This window comes from Cherax quadricarinatus, chromosome 3 (genome assembly GCF_038502225.1).
Source record: "Cherax quadricarinatus isolate ZL_2023a chromosome 3, ASM3850222v1, whole genome shotgun sequence".
Lineage (NCBI taxonomy): Eukaryota > Metazoa > Arthropoda > Malacostraca > Decapoda > Parastacidae > Cherax > Cherax quadricarinatus.
Window position 1 is genome coordinate 48,659,968 of NC_091294.1, and position 24,882 is coordinate 48,684,849.

The 24,882-nt window shown below is 40.2% G+C and overlaps 1 protein-coding gene across 2 annotated transcripts in view; it reads left to right on the forward strand.

Moving 5' to 3' along the window:
• Window positions 1-3,419: 3,419 nt before the first annotated feature.
• Window positions 3,420-24,882, forward strand: part of LOC128684046 (uncharacterized) — a 919,796-nt gene continuing 898,333 nt past the window's right edge. For both annotated transcript variants that reach the window (XM_070091768.1, XM_070091784.1), the window contains exon 1: window positions 3,420-3,515. The gene's annotated coding sequence lies outside the window, so the exon portion shown is untranslated. The remainder of the gene's footprint in view (window positions 3,516-24,882) is intronic.

Sequence of the window (24,882 nt, forward strand, 5' to 3'; positions counted from 1 at the left end):
TTGCGATCTTGGCTTAAATAGCAACACACATTTTGCCATATAGGACAAGCGAAAATTTGTGTATGCAATAATTTCGCCAAAATCATTCTGAACCTAACGAAAAATATATATTTCACTGTGTTTGTTTAGTATTAAATTACTGTAAACAAATCTAAAATATATTTAGTTGGGTTAGGCTAAAATAAATTGCACTTGTTATAATAAGGTTAGGTAAGTTTTCCAAGATTCTTTTGGAACAAAATTAAAAAATTTTACATTAACAATAATGAAAAAAATATATCTTTAAACGTATAAGAGAAAATTTTAGAAATGACTTAATTTTAAATGAGTTCTTGCTAATTGACCAGTTTTACATATTCGGCACGACATATATATATATATATATATATATATATATATATATATATATATATATATATATATATATATATATATATATATATATATATATATATATATATATATATATATATATATATATATATATATATATATATATATATATATATATATATATATATATATATATATTATATAAATTAAGCTCGATAAACAGTTTTATTTAAATCCGCGACTCACATTGTTTGCTCCCCCTTAAAAGTCTTGCATAAACAGTCTCGTTGGGTCTGAGGTCTGGTGCTGGTTGGTTGGGTTTCCTTTTGCAAATTCCCTCTTTGTATCTTTGTTTCAAATTCCCATTGATGTTTGTGAAAGAGAGAGAGAGAGAGAGAGAGAGAGAGAGAGAGAGGGAGAGAGAGAGAGGGAGAGAGAGAGAGAGAGAGAGAGAGAGAGAGAGTGAGAGAGAGAGTGAGAGAGAGAGAGAGAGAGATAGAGAGAGAGAGAGAGAGAAAGAGAAAGAGAGAGAGAGAGAGAGAGACGGGGGTAATTGTGTCATACAAGAACTGAATCACGTGACACTATGAACTCACTACCTGTTCTTGTAGTGACTAGTAACATATCCAGTGCTCCCACTACCTGTTCTTGTATTGACTAGTAATGTATCTATTGCTCCCACTACCTGTTCTTGTAGTGACCAGTAATATATCTAGTGCTCCCACTACCTGTTCTTGTAGTGACCAGTAATGTATCTAGTGTTCCCACTACCTGTTCTTGTAGTGACTAGTAACATATCCAGTGCTCCCACTACCTGTTCTTGTATTGACTAGTAATGTATCTATTGCTCCCACTACCTGTTCTTGTAGTGACCAGTAATATATCTAGTGCTCCCACTACCTGTTCTTGTAGTGACCAGTAATGTCTAGTGTTCCCACTACCTGTTCTTGTAGTGACTAGTAACATATCCAGTGCTCCCACTACCTGTTCTTGTATTGACTAGTAATGTATCTATTGCTCCCACTACCTGTTCTTGTAGTGACCAGTAATGTATCTAGTGCTCCCACTACCTGTTCTTGTAGTGATTAGTAATATATCCAGTGCTCCCACTACCTGTTCTTGTAGTGACCAGTAATGTATCTAGTGTTCCCACTACCTGTTCTTGTATTGACTAGTAATATATCTAGTGCTCCCACTTCCTGTTCTTGTATTGACTAGTAATGTATCTAGTGCTCCCACTACCTGTTCTTGTATTGACTAGTAATATATCTAGTGCTCCCACTACCTGTTCTTTTATTGACTAGTAATGTATCTAGTGCTCCCACTACCTGTTCTTTTATTGACTAGTAATGTATCTAGTGCTCCCACTACCTGTTCTTTTATTGACTAGTAATGTATCTATTGATCCCACTTCCTGTTCTTGTATTGACTAGTAATGTATCTATTGATCCCACTACCTGTTCTTTTATTGACTAGTAATGTATCTAGTGCTCCCACTACCTGTTCTTTTATTGACTAGTAATGTATCTAGTGCTCCCACTACCTGTTCTTTTATTGACTAGTAATGTATCTATTGATCCCACTTCCTGTTCTTGTATTGACTAGTAATGTATCTATTGATCCAACTTCCTGTTCTTGTATTGACTAGTAATGTATCTAGTGCTCCCACTACCTGTTCTTGTATTGACTAGTAATGTATCTAGTGCTCCCACTACCTGTTCTTGTATTGACTAGTAATATATCTAGTGCTCCCACTACCTGTTCTTTTATTGACTAGTAATGTATCTAGTGCTCCCACTACCTGTTCTTTTATTGACTAGTAATGTATCTAGTGCTCCCACTACCTGTTCTTTTATTGACTAGTAATGTATCTATTGATCCCACTTCCTGTTCTTGTATTGACTAGTAATGTATCTATTGATCCCACTACCTGTTCTTTTATTGACTAGTAATGTATCTAGTGCTCCCACTACCTGTTCTTTTATTGACTAGTAATGTATCTAGTGCTCCCACTACCTGTTCTTTTATTGACTAGTAATGTATCTATTGATCCCACTTCCTGTTCTTGTATTGACTAGTAATGTATCTATTGATCCCACTTCCTGTTCTTGTATTGACTAGTAATGTATCTAGTGCTCCCACTACCTATCGTTTCATATGGCTCTCTCATTATTTTTCTCACTTTTCTCTTTATTCTTCAATGAGAAAGAAAGTGTCTTGTCCCCTCTCTCCTTACCTCGCAGTTTATCTCTTCCTCTCACCTTTACCCTCCCTTCATCGTCCTATTCTCCCGCCCCATGTCTTTTGTTTATTCAAGACTTCGTTGGAATTTTTCTTGACCACCAATTCTATTTCTCCCCTCCCTTTCCTCTCATTCTTTTTTTCCACATTTCTTCTACCTTTCCTCCATCATGTCCATCACAACTCATCTTCCAGATTCCCCCACCAGGATTCGAACCTGTGTCTGGCATTACCTAGGAGAGTACCACATTCTCCGATCCATCTCCTCCCTTTAAACCTACACTGGAAAACATTTCTTCTGATTTTGAGTTCACTTTCCTGGGTACATGCTGGTCAGTATCATGGTAGTTAGGACCCACTGCTCTATCTACATAAGGAACAAAGTTTGAGAATTTTGGACCTACTGCTCTAGGTATTCTCGGACCAGTGTTATGGATATGTGGACCAATTTCCCTATGTTACAAACATTTGGACCACTACCCATGGTTCATACAAATATTAGTTAAATCTTTCCCTGTTACATCTCTCTCTCTCTCTCTCTCTCTCTCTCTCTCTCTCTCTCTCTCTCTCTCTCTCTCTCTCCCTCTCTCTCTCTCTCTCTCTATCTATCTATCTATCTATCTATCTATCTATCTATCTATCTATCTATCTATTTCTCTCTCTCATTCTCTGTCTGTTTGTCTCTCTCTGTCTCGCTGTCTGTCTGTCTGTCTCTCTCTCTCTCTCTCTCTCTCTCTCTCTCTCTCTCTCTCTCTCTCTCTCTCCCTCTCCCTCTCTCTCTCTCTCTCTCCTCATGGCACTCTCTCCGAGGTTCGCGCCTGGGCAGAGCGCCAGTATACTGCCAACCTCAGTGCCACATACACACACCCTCACCCGCGGCACCCAGCCGGGCCCAGCTCCTAGCAACGAGAACTCTATCTCTCTCTCCCTAGCTCGCGACAGTGAGAAACTCCCTTTCGCGCGTGGCAAACCCATTTGGATAATTGTCTCTTTCTCCCAAGAGACTAGAGAGACATTCACAACGTAACTGTGAAGTGGGAGACAAGAAAACAATACGTGTATTATATTTGATTTTCAGTATGTGTGTATATGTAGTATGTGTGTATGTGTGTGTGTGTGTTTGTGTGTGTGTATGTGTGTATGTGTGTGTGTGTGTGTGTGTGTGTGTGTGTGTGTGTATGTGTGTGTGTGTGTTTGTGTATGTGTGTGTGTGTATGTGTGTGTGTGTGTATATGTGTGTGTGTGTGTGTGTATGTGTGTGTGTGCATTCAATTCAGTCATTCCTTGGAGGCGTCCGTTCCTTCAAATTGGGAAGCCGTGATGTTGCTGAAGGGGCTCTTGATCCGAGGAACTGGAGCTGTTCTTCTCGTCCTTGGATCACACCCCGTGAATAATAATAATGATAATAATAATAATAATAATAATAATAATAATAATAATAATAATAATAATAATAATAATAATAATAATAATAATAATAATAATAATAATAATATCGCTTCTTTCATTATTGCAAATTGTTTTATTTATGAGTGAAAAGTGACCCTTCATTCATTATAACGTGCATCAGTGACGAGTGACCCGTAACGTACTTCCTTCAGTCCTTCATTTTGAGATGCTTCATTCTCGCTTGGAAAACGACTCACTTCATTCCTTCTTTCAAAGTGAGATGCTCCCTTCACGCGCGGAAAGTGACCTGCTTCATCTCCTGCCTTCCTTCATGTTATGTTTCATTCACGCAAGGAAAGTGACCTACTTCTTTCATTCCTTCTTACTGATGATCAATATTTTGGCATTCATCCTTCATGTTGGTCTGCTTCATTCACTTAATCCGAGTTGATTCGTTGCAGTTAATCGTGAAGAACGACTTCTTTCAATTATTCACAGTATTTTACTGTGCATTATTCATACAGAGGGATGTGCTTCATTCAAAATTGCTGAAGAAAGCGCTTCTTTCTTTAAGTGAAGAGTGAAGGGGCTTCATTCACAGGGCCTTCTTTCATCCTCGCGTACTAAGGCATTTCATTCATGTCATCGTGTTATTTTAGTCTTTATTATTTCTTTCATATTAACGAAGCTTCTTTCATAACTGCCCACAGATTGGCCGTTAGTTTCATTCACATAAAAATGCCTCTTTCATTCACTTATGCAAATCAGCAGTGCGTTCTTCATTCATCCGTTCATATTAATAGTGTATTTTTCGTTCATTTTTTTCAGCAACAATGGTGCTTCTTTCATTCATCGGTTCGGGTTAACGGTGTTACTTTCACTCATCATATCACTGGCGCTTCTTTCATTCACAAGTTCTCAGTAAAATACTTCCTTCACTGAGCCTCACACTGGTACTTTCACTCTCTCGTTCTGAAGTCCGTTTTTCTTTTTACTCACCTCGAAATGCAATCCTTCTATCATTCGTCTTTAATTAAGCCCTTCTTTCACTCGCTCGAAATGAAATTCCTTCTTTCGTTAGTTCGTAATGAAATTCCCTTTCACTTGCCCCTAATGATTGTCGTACGAAGAACGAATAATATTAATAATAATAATAATAATAATAATAATAATAACAATATTAATAATAGTAATAATAATAGAAACATATATAATAAATAAGGAATTTGGGAAGATCAGTAACGAGGGTTTAAAATAAAGACCACAATTTATTAATTATTTTTTAAACTAATAATAGCGATCTCTGTTAATAATGAAAGATTTACAATTACTGAACACTTCAGCACTATACATAATTCAGTTATACGTTACTACACTGGATAATAATTCACAGTCTCGGTACCTAAATACGGGGCGAGATCGCTGGGTGACGTGACCAGTTGATAAGTGACTGGATTCTTATCTGGTACTCACTCTTGATCTACAGGCCTCTGGCCAACGTTGTTACTCTCTCTCTGTCTCTTCGTGGTGTTCAGTGGGGAATGGGGCTGAGGTTCTTCTCTTTCCATCATCTAGCCTCCTCGTTCTAGCAAAGCGTAAGCTTTGCTAGAACAGAAGTAAGACAAGAGAGAGAGGGGTGGGTTGATTGCATCTTCTTGGACTGCAAGAAGGCCTTTAACACTCTGACTCTAGCTAAAAGTAACTAATCAGAACGTGATCTGGTACATTTACAAGAATGCCAGATTAATGAAATGTGTCTTATGGCCGATTTCACAAAAAACGAAAAGCCACAAGCAGTCCTGTCATCTTTCCATAATGGCAGATAAGAAACCAACCTTCATTCTATCAGTGCTTTCAGGCCCACAATGGCCTGAAATGACCCTTCATTAGGCCTATAGATTGAGTTACACACTATCCTAATTTCATCTCAAATCCTTCCACTAGCTCAGGATACTTTCATTAGCTCATTTTTTTAGACTAAGCCACATCAAAGGCAAAAAAGATCGATACAAATTATATTATTATTATTACAAATTTATTTGGAAGACCTAAACTCGTGAGATTCATACAGTCACTGAAAGTTACCAGATTCGACCCGAGGGAGGCAGGGACGGGAGGGAGGGAGGGAAGGAAGGGAGGGATGGTGGGAAGGAACGGAGGAAGGGAAGGGAAGGAAAGGAACGAAGGGAGGGAACGGAGGGAGGGAAAGGAGGGTGGGAATGCAGGAAGAGATAGCTTTAATGTCTTGGATGAAGAGTCCCTCCCAACATTAAGGTACACACCTCCTCCTTGAAGAAAATCGACTGTATCAATAATTGGTTAGAATATAATTCCCCCAGATATCTCTTGAGAGACTGGAAATCCAAAAGGTGTTTGTTGCAAGTGGGATACAACGAACTGTGATCAGCGAGCACCAACAGACTGGCTGACCATGCCCTCAGGAAGCCTGGCCTGAGGCACAGTAGTGGCACAGCTTACCAGGTAGTGGTACAGTTTACCAGGTGGTCGTGCAGTTTACCAGATAATGGTACATTTTACCAGGTAGTGGTACAGTTTACCAGGTATTAGTACAGTTTACCAGATAGTGGTACAGTTTACCAGATAGTGATGCAGTTTACCAGGTAGTGGTACAATTTACCAGGTAGTGGCACAGTTTACCAGGTAGTTGTACAGTTTACCAGGTAGTTGTGCACTTTACTAGGTAGTGGCACAGTTTACCAGGTAGTGGTGCAATTTACCAGGTAGTGGAACAGTTTACCAGGTAGTGGTACAATTTATCAGGTATTGATACAATTTACCAGGTAATGGTATAGTTTCCCAGGTAGTGGTACAGTTTACCAGATAATGATACAGTTTACCAGGTAGTGGTACAATTTACCAGGCAGTGGCACAGTTAAACAGGTAGCTGTACAGTTTACCAGGCAGTTGTGCAGTTTACCAGGTAGTGGTACAGTTTACCAGGTAGTGGTGCAATTTACCAGGTATTGGTACAATTTACCAGGTTGTGGTACAGTTTACAAGGTAGTGGTGCAGTTTCCCAGGTGGTGGTGCAATTTACCAGGTATTGGTACAGTTTACCAGGTATTGGAACAGCTTACCAGGTAGTTGCGCAATTTACCAGGTAGTCGTACAGTTTACCAGGTAGTGGTACAGTTTACCAGGTAGTTGTACAATTTACCAGGTAGTGGTACAGTTTATCAGGTAGTGGCACAATTTACCAGGTAGTGGTACAGTTTCCCAGGTTGTGGTACAGTTTACCAGGTAATGGAACAGTTTACTAGGTAGTGGTACAATTTACAGGTAGTGGTGCAATATACCAGGTAGTGGTACAGTTTACCAGGTAGTGGTACAGTTTATCAGTCAGTGGTGTAGATTACCAGGTAGTGGTACAGTTTACCAGGTTGTGCTACAGTTTACCAGGTAGTGGTACAGTTTCCCAGGCAGTAGCACAGTTTACCAGGTAGTTCTGCAATTTACCAGGTAGTAGTACAGCTTACCAGGTAGTTGTGCAATTTACCAGGTAGTGGTACAGTTTACCAGGTAGTGGTACAGTTTACCAGGTAGTGGTACAATTTACCAGGTAGTGGTATAGTTTCCTAGGTTGTGGTGCAATTTAACCCTTTACCGGGTAGTGGTACAGTTTACCGGGTAGTGGTACAGTTTACCAGGTAGTGGTACAGTTTACCAGGTAGTGGTACAGTTTCCCAAGAAGTGGTGCAATTTATCAGGTAGTGGTGCAGTTTACCAGGTAGTGGTACAATTTACCAGGTAGTGGTATAGTTTCCCAGGTTGTGGTACAGTTTACCAGTTAGTGGTACAATTTACCAGATGGTGGTATAGTTTCCCAGGTTGTGGTGCAATTTAACCCTTTACCGGGTAGTGGTACAGTTTACCAGGTAGTGGTACAGTTTACCAGGTAGTGGTACAGTTTACCAGGTAGTGGTACAGTTTACCAGGTAGTGGTACAGTTTACCAGGTAGTGGTACAGTTTACCAGGTAGTGGTACAGTTTACCAGGTAGTGGTACAGTTTACCAGGTAGTGGTGCAGTTTACCAGGTAGTGGTACAGTTTACCAGGTAGTGGTACAGTTTACCAGGTAGTGGTACAGTTTACAAGGTAGTGGTACAGTTTACCAGGTAGTGGTACAGTTTACCAGGTAGTGGTACAGTTTACCAGGTAGTGGTACAGTTTACCAGGTAGTGGTACAGTTTACCAGGTAGTGGTACAGTTTACCAGGTAGTGGTACAGTTTACCAGGTAGTGGTACAGTTTACCAGGTAGTGGTACAGTTTACCAGGTAGTGGTACAGTTTACCAGGTAGTGGTACAGTTTACCAGGTAGTGGTACAGTTTACCAGGTAGTGGTGCAGTTTCCTCTCGAAAACATTTACCATTGTTCGGTCACTGTTTCTTGTGTCTCAGATAGAAGCTTACAGATTGTTTTTCAGTTAAGCTCTGGTGTACAGGAGTACATTTGAGTACACACTGGAATAAACAGTTCCTGGTAGTACATGGATGACATATGAGGACTTTGTTGTACATGGGAGCACATTGGAATACTTGGGAGTACATGGTATTACAAACTCTAACTTGCAATCTTGTTCTGCGTGCACTACTTCTACTACTACTACTCTACTACTACTACTACTACTACTACTACTACTACTATTACTATTACCACTACTATTACCATTTCTTCTTCCACTACTACTACTATATCTGCTGCCACCACTACTACTATTACTGCTGCTGCTAATACTACGATTACTACATGTTATTAAAGCTACTGCATCCAGGGTAGTACATTCTCAACCAGTCTTCCTAGATAGTTCTACTTCAACCACTACTACCATGCCATGGGTGACACATGGTCAACTACTCGTTCAGGGTCGTTAGCCAATTTAAGGCAGTTTTGTAGTGGCCACTAAGGGACTGGGAAATTTAACAGGTTTCCTTCCATTGGCAAGAACGAATTAAATCTGGTTTAATTCCACCCTTCCTTCCTTCTTTCCTTTATTCCTGCCTTCCTTTCTCTCTTCCTTCCATCCTGTAGAAATATTAGGCTCTTGCACTGCATCCGATTAAATTCATTATTTGCAAATCGCTTGTCAAACTGGACACAAACTTTTCACGGACAGATCTGCGGAAGGAAATACAGAAGAAGGCATTTATTGGGGCTACCTTTCGCTTAGTTTAGAGCTTTATCAAGTTGTGACATGATAAAACTTTACACAGAGCGAAACGTTGTCCCAGTGAAAGCTAGTTCTAGAGCGAGTGACGTTTCTTCACCCTGATACAGCATTTGTGAAGAAGAAAACAGTGCAGCTTCCCAGCGAGGTGCCTATTAGCGATAACGGTAAAAATTGCAAACAGGCGCAGCATACAGAGAAAGGCTTAATCCTTACAACGTTTCGCTCACTGTTGACCTTCAACAAGTTCAAATCTAGGCGAAAAGGTATCAGAGTGAAAATTCTCTCTCTCTGCCAACTTCCCAGCTAATACTTTAAGACTAGAGGCGAAAGCAGGAGCACTACCAGAAGGAAGTGCCTGGAGTTGGATCCGGCATTCCCTGGAGGGAGGCTCCATGAGGCCAGTGAGGGGCTCTTGATATAAGGAAGTGAACCTGTGTTCCACCCTCTCCTTGGAGCGAATCTGAACGCCTCCCCATTTCCATTCCCCAAAAGGTGTTGTATGATTCCTAAGAGTTTAGCATCTATCCACCTCTCATCAATATATAAGTCCGTACGACATAAGTTATCACTAACCTTATAAAGCCCTAACAAAGACGACATAACTTTCTCTAAACGGCTCGGGGAAGTAGCCCTTAAAACGAAACCAGCATAACAATAACAACAACGGTATCAGTACACTGGGGAATGAATTGAAGACATTGTAGCTGCACGTTCTGAAGTATACATTCCCCTCAACCCACTATATTCGAAGATTAAGATACATGTGCAACAGTTGGGTATGTTTACTGTTGAAACGTTTCGCTCCTTCAGTCAATACAGAGGCAGCAGGTGTCGTGGTAAAATGAAGATGATGTAATGAATCCTTCATGGACTGATTATATCTGTATTTGACCTACTGTGTAGGCGAAACGTTCCAACAATAACGATATCCAGTTGTTGCAAAGGTGTCTTAATCACCACCTTGTCAATATTTTATACCATTTTCAACATCAACGAACCTCACTTTCGAGACATGAAAGAGAGACCGAAAATGTAGTCTTTTAACATCCAACATTTCAGCCAAACATGGAGTGAAAATCGACCACAATATACGTAAAATCAACGAATTAATAAACATATACGTAAGAAGCTTATATATGTAACATTTTACTTTTAATGGCCGTATTCCCACTATGATTCCGTATTAACCTTTCTGCGCTGCTTGCAGGTTAGAGATGCCTGTCGCATCCTGAGAGCTAGGAAGGGCGCTTTCTTCAAGTGTCTTTCACTCGCTTGTACGGTGCTTCTTTCATTAGCTGAATCCATAGCACTCCATTCACTAGTTGAGTATATGGTACTTCTCTCACTGACCCAGTGTACCACTAGCTAAGTACATGGTACTGCTTTCACGAGCTGAAGATAACGTACTTCAGTCACCAGATGATTTTATGGTAGTTCTCTTACTACAACAATTTATGGTACTCCTATCGCTAACCCAGGATAATGATGGGATACTGGAACCATTCTTTCACTCATCATCAAGAAAACCATTTTTTCACTCATTACTAATAGAACCGTTTCTCATCACTCAATGACAGAACCAAATTTTCATCACTCATTACAAAGAGAACCATTCCTTCACTAATCACTAACAGAATCCATCAGCTCACTCGACTTTGGGGAGACTCATTTGGTAGCTCGTGGATCTTCTTTCACTTATTCTTTAGCCTTTCTTCCGGGTATAAAAAAATATATATATTCGGCCTTGTGTAGGAAGGCACTTCTTTCACTTCTATACTACGACTGATTTATCACGTATCCAGGAGGTGCCTTCATTTCGTTAATGCCAGAGGCCTGTTTTTTTTTTATTTTTATTAAGGCTCTTCTTTCATCTGATAGCATATTCTTTCATTTATACTGGGGCTTTTCCTTCCATCATTCATACCGCTTTCTTCTTAAGAATGATAAGTTTCTACTTATTCATTCTATCATTCATTCTACCATTCGTGTGATTTTTCATTCAGTCTACTGACTCTAAAGGAGACTTCATTCACACTCGCTTCCTCCTTCACTCACTGGGGTCTTCACTAACCATCTCTTCTGTCTTCATTCACCAGGATGATCATTCGCGCTCGCTTCATTCTTTATTAAATCAGGCTTGCAATCACTCTCGCTACTTTCTTCAATCACTCAGGTCTCAATTCACACTCTTTTCCTCCTTCACTTTGGTCTGCACTCACGCTCGCTTCTCTCTTTCTTAATTCTCTCTCTCTCTCTCTCTCTCTCTCTCTCTCTCTCTCTCTCTCTCTCTCTCTCTCTCTCTCTCTCTCTCTCTCTCTCTCTCTCTCTCTCTCTCTCTCTCTCTCTCTGTCTCTCTCTCTCTCTCTCTCTCTCTCTCTCTCTCTGGCGGTGAGGAGCTTATTTCCCCTTCCTTCATTTTCAAACCATCCTTCCGTCTTTCCTTCTTTCTTTCTGTTCGAGGGAGACCGTCCATGCAACAACAACCATATTTTTCAACTGCCATAAAACAATATTTTTTCCTTCCCTCGATTGTTAGAGCGGATTTTACAGGTGTTTATTGCAGGCGTTAGCAGGTATCTGTACCTGCACGTGTTTCCCTAATTAGTGCAAATGTGAACCAGATAAACTCAGTGTGCGCGATGTGGATGTAATGTAGTCAGTGAAGGGTATACGTGAGCGAGGCGTAGTATTCATGAGAAATTCAAAGAAAGAGAGTGAAAGAGAGAGAGAGAGACTTTAACATTAATTTTAGTAAACGTGAAAGGAATGAGAACGCCGGTAAACGCAAGTGAACGCGTTAGCGAATCCAAAGTGTTCTGCAGACGACATAGGAACGACAAAAAAAGGCAATGTGGCTCATGAAAAGAGCTGTGCTGTCAGCAAATACTACACAACCGATGCATTTCTAGTGATTTTTAGAACGGGAGAGAATGTGAAGTACCCAGTGAACGTAATGTGAACTCCAGTGAACGTACAACACTGAATAAATGGAAGAACAGTGAGCGTGAGATATTAAAATAATTAAAAAGAACCAAATGTGTGTCACTGCGTGTATATAAAAGTGCATAACTTACCCGAATATCAATGAATGTGCAGTGAATTTCAGAGAACTTCAGCAAACTATCTGATCAAAACGTGAACTCCAGTTAAAAAATGTTTTCTGTGAACGCATCAATTAAAAAAAGACTGAGTGAACGTAATATCAAAGAAAAAATCCCTTCTGAACTAAACATGAACCAATATATTCAGTGAACGCTCTGTGCACGTGAAATACTAAATGAACGGAATGTGAACGTAATCAAGTTTAATACGAAGTTTGGCTGCAGAGAACGCACAGCTGGCCTAAGCTGAAGACAATGGCTCGGAGTGCTGTGGTAATATCCTGTTGAATGTCAACCGGATTTGCGCAGATACCATGATTTTCTACGTAAACAATGGGAGATACACTTATACTTGCAAACACACATGCACACGCACTCAAATACATTTGCAATCACATCAATGCACTTGCAAGAACATGTAAATGTATTTAATCTCACATGTAGATTCATTGTCCACGTGTAGGCTCACTTACTCCCTCATGTACCCTGGAATACACTCACAAACTCACATGTAGCCACATGTTTATACACTTGTACAAATGCAAATGCACTCATGTAAACATATTTAAACTCTCTTGTAAGCACAAAATCACCTACATACCTTCTTCCTTTCACATTAACACATTCATGGTATGGTAAAACTTTCTATGGGATGCAAAGCGAAATCAGTAAGTACTCTGGCTGCTCTTAACGTTGCACTTAACAGTCTTCCACTGACACACTTGAACCTTCATTGTTAATGCAAGTAAAAAGTGTCTACGACTTTATAGTCTTCGGCACCTTTGCAATAGTCTCACTTACAGATGCACAGCACCTGTAGCACACGAATTTGTTCGATAAGCAAACTGTAGATGACAAGATTTCTTGATATACGAAGCTAAGCGTCGACACTGCTTTAAGAAGGATGCCTTGATACTTGTGAAGGGCTCTTAATCCAAGGAACTGGAGCTACCTTCCCCCTCCATAAATCAAACCTGATTGCCTCCCACTACCCATGAATATAATAATAATAATAATAATAATAATAATAATAATAATAATAATAATAATAATAATAATAATAATAATAATAATAATAATGTGATGACATTTTCGAGCAAGAAAGTTACACAAAGCGGCGCGAGTTAAGTCAATAATAATATATTTACATCCATACATTATACAGTGATGAAAATCTGAAACATGCAACCAGTCGTGTGGTGAGTGTCCTCAACTTCCCAACAGTTCATGTTACGAGTGTCTTCAACGTGCAACCGATCGTGTGGTGAGTGTTTTCAACATGCAAACAATGTGTGATGAATGTTTTTAACATGCAAACAGTCGTGTGATGAACGTCTTCCATATGCAAACAGTCTTGTGATGAGTGTCTTCTACATGCAAACAATAGTGAGTTGTTCCTCACTGAACCTCATGAATCTCCCGTGGCGCACATCAAAGCTTGGTTTTCTTCAGCTTGGAGATTTGCTGTGGCCATTGCGGACACAACAAATCTCCAAGTTGATATAAACCAAGTCTTCCAATGAGCCACCTAAACCTATGTGAAAAATATATGAAGACAAATTTCAACTACTTCGCCATGGAAAAAATGTAGAAATTAAATATGGAATGGAGTATTAAAGAAACTCAAACCACTCAGTAGGGTGACAGACTAACGTGAGGACCCCGGGAGTCAAAATATCAGATCTCACTTTCAAGGACCTCAACCGTGTAAATAATCATATAATGGTTTTATAACCTTTAGGGGTGGACCAGTAAGCTAGTGGAAGGTCTCGGTCAGATGACCAAAACCTCCAGTTGCGGGTCTTCATATGCTAGAACCCGCGTCAGGAAATAATTGTCCTGTTTCCTGACAAACCTAAGCTAACTGTGTAATTATCACTACGGCATAACCAGATAACCAGAACTTTCAAACCGAAAGATGCCAAGCCTATGATGATTCCCTTTAAGTCACTTGTTCTCTCTAAATCGGGATATTATTGATGAATAATACATCTCTGCAACATTTATTTGCTGAAACATTTCGCCTGCACATCAGGTTTCTTTAGTCGAATTGAGAGATGTTTTAATACTGGAGATAGTGGAAGAAATGAAGAGGTAATTGTGAGGTGTTCTGGCCCACAGCCTTAGTGGAAGCTGTACTTTCTCTTGGCCCTGAATGAAGGTGGCCAGACTAAGGGACTGACCACCTTCATTCATGGACTGAACGCTGTGTTAATGATGAGAGACAGGACACTTCAGAATTATCTCTCTACTTGTTCCACTGTCTCCAGTAATTAAGCATCTCCGTATTCGACTGATAAAGCGTGATAAAGCGTGATGAGCAGACGAAACATATCGGCAAATATAGTCCCCAGAGTGTCGTGCAAGTGTTTTATTCATCAATTTGTCGATATTGTATACCATAAATATGGAATATTGTTGTACTCTTACAGTCCCTTTGATGGCAAGCGAAATTGCAGATCTGGAAAATTGCTCAAAGAACCTTTACTGCCCGCATAAACTCAGCCAAGCCCCTAAATTATTAGGAACGCTTGAAGTCCTTCGAATTGTCGAGAAAGAAATATTATGTATACCTGGAAAATTCTTGAGGGAATTTTCTCAAATCTACATGCAGAAATCACTCCCAACTAAAGCAAGAGGCTTGGCAGAAACTTCAAAATACTCTTAATAAAAATTAAGTGTGCAAGGAGTACACTAAGAGACATCTCATTAAGTATAGAGGGACCAAGAATTTTCAATACTCTCCCTTCATGCAAATGGAGTATTACTAATAGACCCCTAGTTGTCTTCAGGAGGGAAGTGGATAAGTTCCTCAAGTCAGTTCCTGATCAGCGGGGCTTAGAAACATACCTCCGACCCCGTGCAGCTAGCACACAGTCCATCCACTTGCGAGTTTAGTTTGGGAAAGAGTCACGAGGATACTGACCCCCGAAATAGATTCCAGGTAAACGTGTTGATTACCTCCACAAGTTAACATTCGTGTGGCAGTAATCTTAAATGTTCAAACAGGCGTACGATGATTATCTTAAATGTGCAAACAAACTGATTTATTTTAACACCAATGAATTTACTTGCTCGAAGCTTTCATTCTACTTCAGTTTATTTCAAATCCCAGTTCTACTTGAAATACACTACCCCCTGGCATTATGCGACCCGCTACAGTTGGCTGACACCCAAGTACCTATATCTTGCAAGGTTAACAGGATCACTAGGTGCAAAAAAAACAAGTGCCCTCGACTTCACCTGCCTCGGGTTCACTGGTTGTGAGTCGAAGGTGCAACTAGTGAACTACTATCCCTAGCTATGAAACACTGAGATTTCTTCATTTTACGAATTTCGTAAAACTTTTCTGGGTTCATTCATCGCAAAGACTGGTGGAGGCTCGATCCTTCTTCCCAACACAGTGAGATGAAAGAGACGGTGGTGAAGGACGTCTATCCTTCAGGTAAGAAGGCAAGACAGATCGTCCAGTGACATCACGCTATCTATTACACATTGACATCACACTGTAGAGTTGACGCTGGCGTTATATTGAAGCATCATAGGCAAAGACATCACACTGACAGCATCACAGAGACATCACATAGAATCAGTGGCTTAACACTCACTATTATTAACAGTGGTATATTACACTAAGCGTAATATGAACAGTTACATCACATAAATTATAGCATAGACAATGACATAAAAATAAATGCAGCACTGAGAGTGACATCACACTAACTGCAGAATTGAGAGTGACATCACACCTTCTGAAACACAGTGACATCCCACTCGCTGTAAAACCGACAGTGATATTTCTTTCACTGAAACAAAGAGTTAAATCCCACTCAATGCACCAGTAAAAATTACTGCGGTCTATCGCACACAATGATAATACATCACACAACTACTAACACATTTAGCAGTCTGTGCTTAGCATCCAGTGAACTGAGTTTGTTAAGTAATACACTGATTATTCTCTGCACAACATAAATTACTGAAAATTAACTGCACTATTGAGGAAAGTCATATTACAGAGACCATTCTGAATACCGACTATGCTTTACGATTCAATTTACACACTGGATATTATTTACTTCACGTTCAGCAGTAACCTTTTTCCTGCCATGTACGTTTATTGAAAATTCTCCTCACATCACCAACGAAATCGTATCAGTGTTTATATATATATATATATATATATATAACGAATACGAATTTCACTGCACTAAATATGCTGTACCATTGATACGAGTACATACTGTGTCTGAACTCTGTAGAGTACATTACAAAGCACCAGGCAAATAATTCCTTTAGTTTACATTTTGCTAGTACTAGAGAAACCCTCGATGCTGTTACTGTGTGGCAGGACGATCAGAGTTCAAGAACTGCAATTAAAACTGAGTGTTGGAAATTAAAATAATAGCCTTCCTGGAGGATTGATTGACACCGGGGAAACTGAAGTTAACGATCTCCTTAAAACTGCCGGCCGACGGAGTCGCTGACGGAGAAGCTGGCGACAACGACGACAGGGACGGCGACGACTAGCACAACCAGGGTGACGCTGACGGACGCCAGATATTATCAACAGGTCAGGCAGTGTGAATTTTCCATGGCATGAATGTGTATTGCTAAGAATTGTGTGTGTATCAAGGCGCCTTTTAAATCTTGTGGCTAAAGTTATCATGTTACCATCACCTTCCGTATCTGTCGTATGGAAGCAGGTGCAAAACATGTCTGTAAAAAAACCTGAATGTTGAGAATAATGCAAGTCTTGATTTTATATGTAAGTGTGTGTATATATATATATATATATATATATATATATATATATATATATATATATATATATATATATATATATATATATATATATATATATATATATATATATATATATATATATATATATATAAATATATATATATATATATATATATATATATATATATATATATATATATATATATATATATATATATATATATATATATATATATATATATATATATATATATATATATATATGTATATATATACCCACTTAATCCACTGCCACTGACGACCATCTTTAAGAACTTCAATTTCACGTTCATTTAATTCATCGTCTGCTCTGTGACGCTTTATGTCAGCAATTTCTTTGATGGCAGAGACTACCAGGCTGCATATTAGGGGCATCAGCGCTGTATACCGCCCAGTCGGAGACACTCCAGGGATTTGATCTAGAATACTTTTTCCAGCTCTCCGGCGGAGGGCCGCGTGCCCACAATGCCGCAGGCATTTTCTCTCTGGATAGCAATACTGAGTCTTTGAAAGAGGAAGCTGGCCGCTCTGTGATCCTTAGTTTCTGTGACGAGCTTTTCACCCAGCTCTTTGAGGAACTTTAGAGCACACCTGCCCCATAGTCCAAGGGCTTCTGACCCTACTGGGATGAAGTTATAGCAAAGAGGAAGACCTTCATATCTGCGGACTTTCTGGGTCTCCCTGCAGCTAGCGGCTCCACCCCCTTCAGCTTCAGAGTATGGGAAGTAGGTGATCGTCAAAGTGGCAGCACAAGTGTAGTCACAGACAATGTGCTTACCATCCTTCCAGGGTAACATAGTGACTCCATCAGGACGCTTTTGACTTCCGTCAGACCTCTGTACTTGGGGTTCCCATTCAGCTGGGAATCGGGCTGTGGCGAGACTTCTCTTTATGATGTCATTGACCTCCTCATGTCTGGTATATTTCCCTTCTGACGTATGAAGACACACATGAGACCATGAAGTCCTAATATATATATAATATATATGTCGTGCCGAATAGGCAGAACTTCCGATCTTGGCTTAAAAAGCAACGTTCATCTTGCCATAATGGACAAGTGAAAATTTGTGTATGCAATAATTTCGCCAAAATCATTCTAAACCTAACGAAAAAAATGTATTTCACTGTGTTTGTTTAGTATTAAATTATTGTAAACAAATCTAAAATATATTTAGTTTGGTTAGGATAAAATAAATTATTCTTGTTATAATAAGGTTAGGTAAGTTTTCTAAGATTCTTTTGATACAAAATTAAAATTTTTTACATTAACATTAATGAAAAAAATATATCTTTAAACGTATAAAAGAAAATTTCAGAAAGGACTTAATTTTAAATGAGTTCTTGCTAATTGACCAGTTTTACATATTCGGCACGACATATATATATATATATATATATATATATATATATATATATATATATATATATATATATATATATATATATATATATATATATATATATATATATATATATATGTCGGACTTGAGTCCTGGAGATGGGAAGTACAGTGCCTGCACTCTGAAGGAGGGGTGTTAATGTTGCAGTTTAAAAACTGTAGTGTAAAGCACCCTTCTGGCAAGACAGTGATGGAGTGAATGATGGTGAAAGTTTTTCTTTTTCGGGCCACCCTGCCTTGGTGGGAATCGGCCAGTGTGATAATAAAAAAAAATAAATAATAAAAATAATATATATATATATATATATATATATATATATATATATATATATATATATATATATATATATATATGTCGAGCCGAATAGGCAGAACTTGCGATCTTGGCTTAAATAGCAACGCTCATCTTGCCATATAGGACAAGCGAAAATTTGTGTATGCAATAATTTCGCCAAAATTATTCTGACCCTAACGAAAAAAATATATTTCACTATGTTTGTTTAGTATTAAATTATTGTAAACAAATCTAAAATATATTTAGTTGGGTTAGGCTAAAATAAATTGCGCTTGTTATAATAAGGTTAGGTAAGTTTTCTAAGTTCCTTTTGGTGCAAAATTATAAATTTTTACATCAACATTAATGAAAAAAATATATCTTTAAACGTATAAGAGAAAATTTTAGAAAGGACTTAATTTTAAATGAGTTCTTGCTAATTGACCAGTTTTACATATTCGGCACGACGTATATATATATATGTCGTGCCGAATAGGCAGAACTTGCGATCTTGGCTTAAATAGCAACGCTCATCTTGCCATATAGGACAAGTGAAAATTTGTGTATGCAATAATTTCGCCAAAATCATTCTGAACCTACCGAAAAAAATATATTTGATTGTGTTTGTTTAGTATTAAATTACTGTAAACAAATTTAAAATATATTTAGTTGGGTTAGGCTAAAATAAATTGTTCTTGTTATAATAAGGTTAGGTAAGTTTTCTAAGATTCTTTTGGTGCAAAATTATATATTTTTGCATCAACATTAATGAAAAAAATATATCTTTAAACGTATAAGAGAAAATTTCAGAAAGGACTTAATTGTAAATGAGTTCTTGCTAATTGACCAGTTTTACATATTCGGCACGACATATATATATATATATATATATATATATATATATATATATATATATATATATATATATATATATATATATATATATATATATATATATGAAGCCAAATGTGTGTAGAATATCCATATATTTTTGGGGGGTTTCACAATGTAATATTCAGCAATGCTAGCACATTTTATCCTGAGGTCATGATATATGGACGCGGAAATATGAAATGAGTTTATGGAGAAGCTTTAAAAATTGTGACACAAATTACAGGTTCAACAGCCAATTACCTGAGAAAGTTTAACCTCTCCAAAGTTACCCCAATATCCACTTATCCTCTCTTACCCTCTCACCGACCATCTTCAAACTTTAGCTTAAATTGTCGGAGGTAATCAGTGTGGACTCAAGATTCTATGTACACCGATAACAGTAGAGATTATTAGTTAAGTGAAAAATGGACTTACAATACTTCACAACTTTTATTAGACTATATATTTTAAAATATAATACAAGTATAAAAAAAATTGATGTAATATGGTACTGAAATACAAAAGGAATGTTATAAAATGGCTTTCAGATATTTATAATACTGTATCAGTTGCATACATTCAGGTTATATTCTATATGCCACAAGCCTCTCAACCTCTTTATTATAAACTCACACCTCACTAAAATCACTTATTAAACTACTATAAATATTAGAAATATTAGAACTGCAAGAAATATTAACGAATTTCCAACTTTTTGCCTTTATAAGCATCCATGTATCCCCTTTTGACATATTTTTTTCATGTCAGTTCAATAAATCGTCGACCCTAATGACACTCACAAGCTTTTCTCCACTAATCATCCCCTCCTACACATAAGGACGTGAACACGCACGCGGGCACGCACATTCATAAACTAAGTTAACAGAACCATAATATACATTATAAAAAAAAAGAATTAGAGAAAATACATTTTAAGTCAAAATCTCGTGCCGAGATACTAGTCAGCAAGAAACAGAACACGGAAGACAGCTATTTCTTGATTTGCGGACGTAGGATCAATCCTTCATTAGTAGAACTGAATAACCCACACTGATTTAGCGCTTCACATGAAGATTAATCCTTTAAACTGCAAGGCGGGGAAACATTTCGTATTCTTGAACGCATGTGTTTTAGTTTTTACGGAAGGACAGCAAAAAAAGAATCTTTGTAGCCAGAAGCCAGGCGAACGTGCGTCTGACTCAACGCTGTAATCAATGTGTTGCCGAGTAAACACGAACGCCAGGCACTCACGATGTTTTAAGATGACTGGTTTTTTTTTAGTTGCAAGTCTTGTGCTAGTACCATAAAAGAGAGAGTCAGGGTCAGCAGAATGAGAGCGAGCGTGCGCCTTCAACTGGGATTTCATTAACGTTATTCCCAGTGGTAAACAGAAGGATCAGCAGGTCTTAGTTGACTGTGCCGGTGCTGCTGGCTGCCTGTACTGGTGCTGATGGTTACTTTTGCTGGTGCTGCTGGTTACTTGTGCTGGTGCTGTTAGCTGCTAGTGCTGGTGCTGCTGGCTGCCTGCACTGGTGTTGCTGGTTACTTGTGCTGGAGCTGCTGATTACTTCTGCTAGTTACTTGTGCTGCAGCTGCTGGTTACTTCTTCTAGTTACTTGTGCTGGTGCTGCTGGTTATTTGTGCTGATGCTGCCAGTTATCTGTGCTGTTGCTGCCAGCTATCTGTGCTGGTGTTGCGAGCTACCTGTGCTGGTGCTGCTGGTTACTTGTGCTGGTGCTGTTGGTTTCTTTTGTTGGCGCTGCTGGTTACTTATGCTGGTGCTGCTGGTTGCTTGTACTGATGCTGCTGGATGCATGGTACTGGTGCTGCTGCTAGCTGCCTGTGCTGGTGCTGCTAGTTACTTGTGCTGGTGCTGTCTACTACCTGTATTGTAGCTGTAGGCTGCCTGTGTTAGTGCTGCTGACTGCCCGTGTTGGCGCTGTTGGCTGCCTGTATGGGTGCTGCTAGTGTTGGTTGTGCTTGTGCTGCTAGTGTTGGTTGTGCTGGTGCTGGTAACTGCCTGTGCTGGTGCTACTAGCTGTTTATGCTAGTGCTGCTGTTTGGTTGTGCTATTGCTGCTAGCTGCCTGTGATGGTGCTGCTGGATGCTTGTGACGGTGCCCCTGGATGCCTGTGCTGGTGTTACTGATAACTGTACTGGTGCTGCTGGGTGCTTGTGCTGGTGCTGTTTGTCGCCTGTGCTGGTGCTGCTGGCTCTCTGTACTGGGACTATTTGTAATTTGTGCTTGTGCTCCTGGTTGGTTGTGCTGGTACTGCTGTCTGCCTGTGCTGGTCGTACTGGTAACTCGCGTTGATGCTGCTGGTTACCTGTGATGGTGCTGCTGGCTGCTGGCTGCTTATGCTATTACTTCTGTTTGCTTGTGTTTGTGCTGCTATCTGCCTGTGTTTGTGCTGTTATCTACCTGTGTTTGTGCTGGTGTCTACTTCTGCAGGTGCTGCGGGTTGCCTGTGCTGTTGCAGCTGGTTTCTAGTACAGGTGCTGCTCTGTGCCTGTGCTGATGTTGTTAGCTACCTCTGCTGGAGTTTTTAGCTGCATGTACTAGTGCTGCCGGTTGCATGTGCTATTGCTGCTGTCTGCCTGTGCCTGTGCAGCTGGTTTCTAGTACTGGTGCTTCTGGTTTCTAGTACTGGTGCTGCTCTCTGCCTGTGGTGATGTCGCTAGCTACTTCTGCTGGAGCTATTGGCTGCCTGTGTTGGTGCTGCTGGCTGCCTGTGTTGCTGCTGCCTGATCCCTGTGTTGTTGCTGTTGGTTGCCATTATGGGTGCTGCTGGCTGCCTGTGCTGTTGATGTTGGCTGCCTGTGTTGGTGCTGCTGGATGCCTGTGTTGGTACTGCTGGATGTCTGTGTTGGTGCTGTCTACTGCCTGTGTGGGTGCCTGCTGGTTGCCTGTGTTGTTGCTGTTGGTTGCCATTATGGGTGCTGCTGGCTGTCTGTGCTGTTGATGTTGGCTGCCTGTGTTGGTGCTGCTGGATGCCTGTGTTGGTACTGCTGGATGTCTGTGTTGGTGCTACTGGCTGTCTGTGTTGTTGTTGACTGTCTGTGTTGGTGGTGCTTGTTACCTGTGTTGTTCCTGTTAGGTGTCTGTGTGGGTGTTGCTGGCTGCCTGTGTTGGTGCTGTCTACAGCCTGTGTGGATGCTGCTGGCTGTTTGTGTTGGTGCTGTTGGTTTCCTGTGTTGGTGCTGCTGGCTGCCTGTGTTGTTGCTGTTGCCTGCCTGTGTGGGTGCTGTCTGCTGCCTGTTTTGGTGCTGCTGGCTGCTTGTGTTGGTGCCACTGGCTGCCTGTGTTGGTGCTGTCTGCTGCCTGTGTTGGTGCTGCTGGCTGCCTGTGTTGGTGCTGCTGGCTGCCTGTGTTGGTGCTGCTGGCTGCCTGTGTTGCTGCTGCCTGATCCCTGTGTTGTTGCTGTTGGTTGCCATTGTGGGTGCTGCTGGCTGCCTGTGCTGTTGATGTTGGCTGCCTGTGTTGGTGCTGCTGGATGCCTGTGTTGGTACTGCTGGCTGTCTGTGTTGGTGCTGTCTACTGCCTGTGTGGGTGCCTGCTGGTTGCCTGTGTTGGTGCTACTGGCTGTCTGTGTTGTTGTTGTTGGCTGCCTGTGTTGGTGGTGCTGGATGCCTGTGTTGGTACTGCTGGCTGTCTGTGTTGGTGCTGTCTACTGCCTGTGTGGGTGCCTGCTGATTGCCTGTGTTGGTGCTGCTGGCTGTCTGTGTTGTTGTTGTTGGCTGCCTGTGTTGGTGGTGCTGGCTACCTGTGTTGTTCCTGTTAGGTGCCTGTGTGGGTGCTGCTGGCTGCCTGTGTTGGTGCTGTCTACTGCCTGTGTGGATGCTGCTGGCTGTTTGTGTTGGTGCTGCTGGTTTCCTGTGTTGGTGCTGCTGGCTGCTTGTGTTGTTGCTGTTGCCTGCCTGTGTGGGTGCTGTCTGCTGCCTGTGTTGGTGCTGCTGGCTGCCTGTGTTAGTGCAAATGCGTGTGTGTGTGTATGTGTGTGTGTGTGTGTGTGTGTATGTGTGTGTGTGTGTGTGTGTGTGTGTGTGTGTGTGTGTGTGTGTGTGTGTGTGTGTGTGTGTGTGTGTGTGTGTGTGTGTGTGTGTGTGTGTGTGTTTGTGTGTGTGTATGTGCTCAAACTTGTTCGTTATGTCTCAGTAAGACTCGACTCGATTTAGACCTAAACAGTGACTAACTAAACGTTCTGAAATAAAACAGCTTGCTTGAACAATATGACGAATCATTCGCCAACAGCAGTAATGTAACAAGACGGAGCACAGCGCCAGGAACGACACAAAATTACGACCCTAACTGGGGACCATCAGCAGATCCTCCAATAATAGTCATAAAACTCCCTTAATACTGAATCTAAGTTCATACAAAATAGGACAGACACTTTTTCTTGGGACCTGTGTTGACTTAGAGTGTCAGGACGACACACAACCTCATCAAAACGTCAAAAATCACTACGTCTGAACTAAGCTCTGTGAACAGAGTTATACAGAGTTCCAAAAAGTATGTTTAGACTCACCATCGAAATCATACTCAACCAAAACAGAGTCTAAATAACAAACAAAGAGCCAGAGATGAGAGAGATCTCTGGAGAGATGGAGAGAGAGGTGCTGGTCGAGCGATGACCAACTGAGACAGCGATCAAGGGAGGACATTCTCCAAACTCAGGTGCGATCACAGGATTCTCCGTTGGTACTCCAGCATGGAGCCGGCAGGTAAACAAGCGAGGTGATAGTTAGCAGAGCAATTTGCCAATGCGGACAGCCAACCACAATTCTCGAACAGTGAGCACAGTGAAGTGTAAATGTTATATCCTACCTAATGATATAGCTAAGTCAAATAATACTATAAAGAACGATATTTTCATTTTAGCTATTAATGAAAATATCGACAATATAAAATTTTGTGAAAATGTAATACACATCAAATAAACATTATATTCAGGGGGCGCAATACACCCACAGCAATACGAACATTCGCACCAGGAATTGTGTGAATGTTTTTTACTCATTTCTCACTTAAATAATATGTAATAAATAATTATATCACAAAATATAATACACATCAAATGAACATTATATACAGTGGGCCCCATTCAGTGGGCACAGTACAAACCTACTGGAGTTTTATGACAAGGTAACAGACATGAGACACCAGAGAAAGGGGAGGGTAGATTGCATTTTCTTGTACTGTAAAAATGCCTTCAACACAGTTCTTCTCAGGAGATTAGTGCAAAAGCTAGAGGATCAGGCATGCATAACAGAAAGGGCAATGATATGGATCAGAG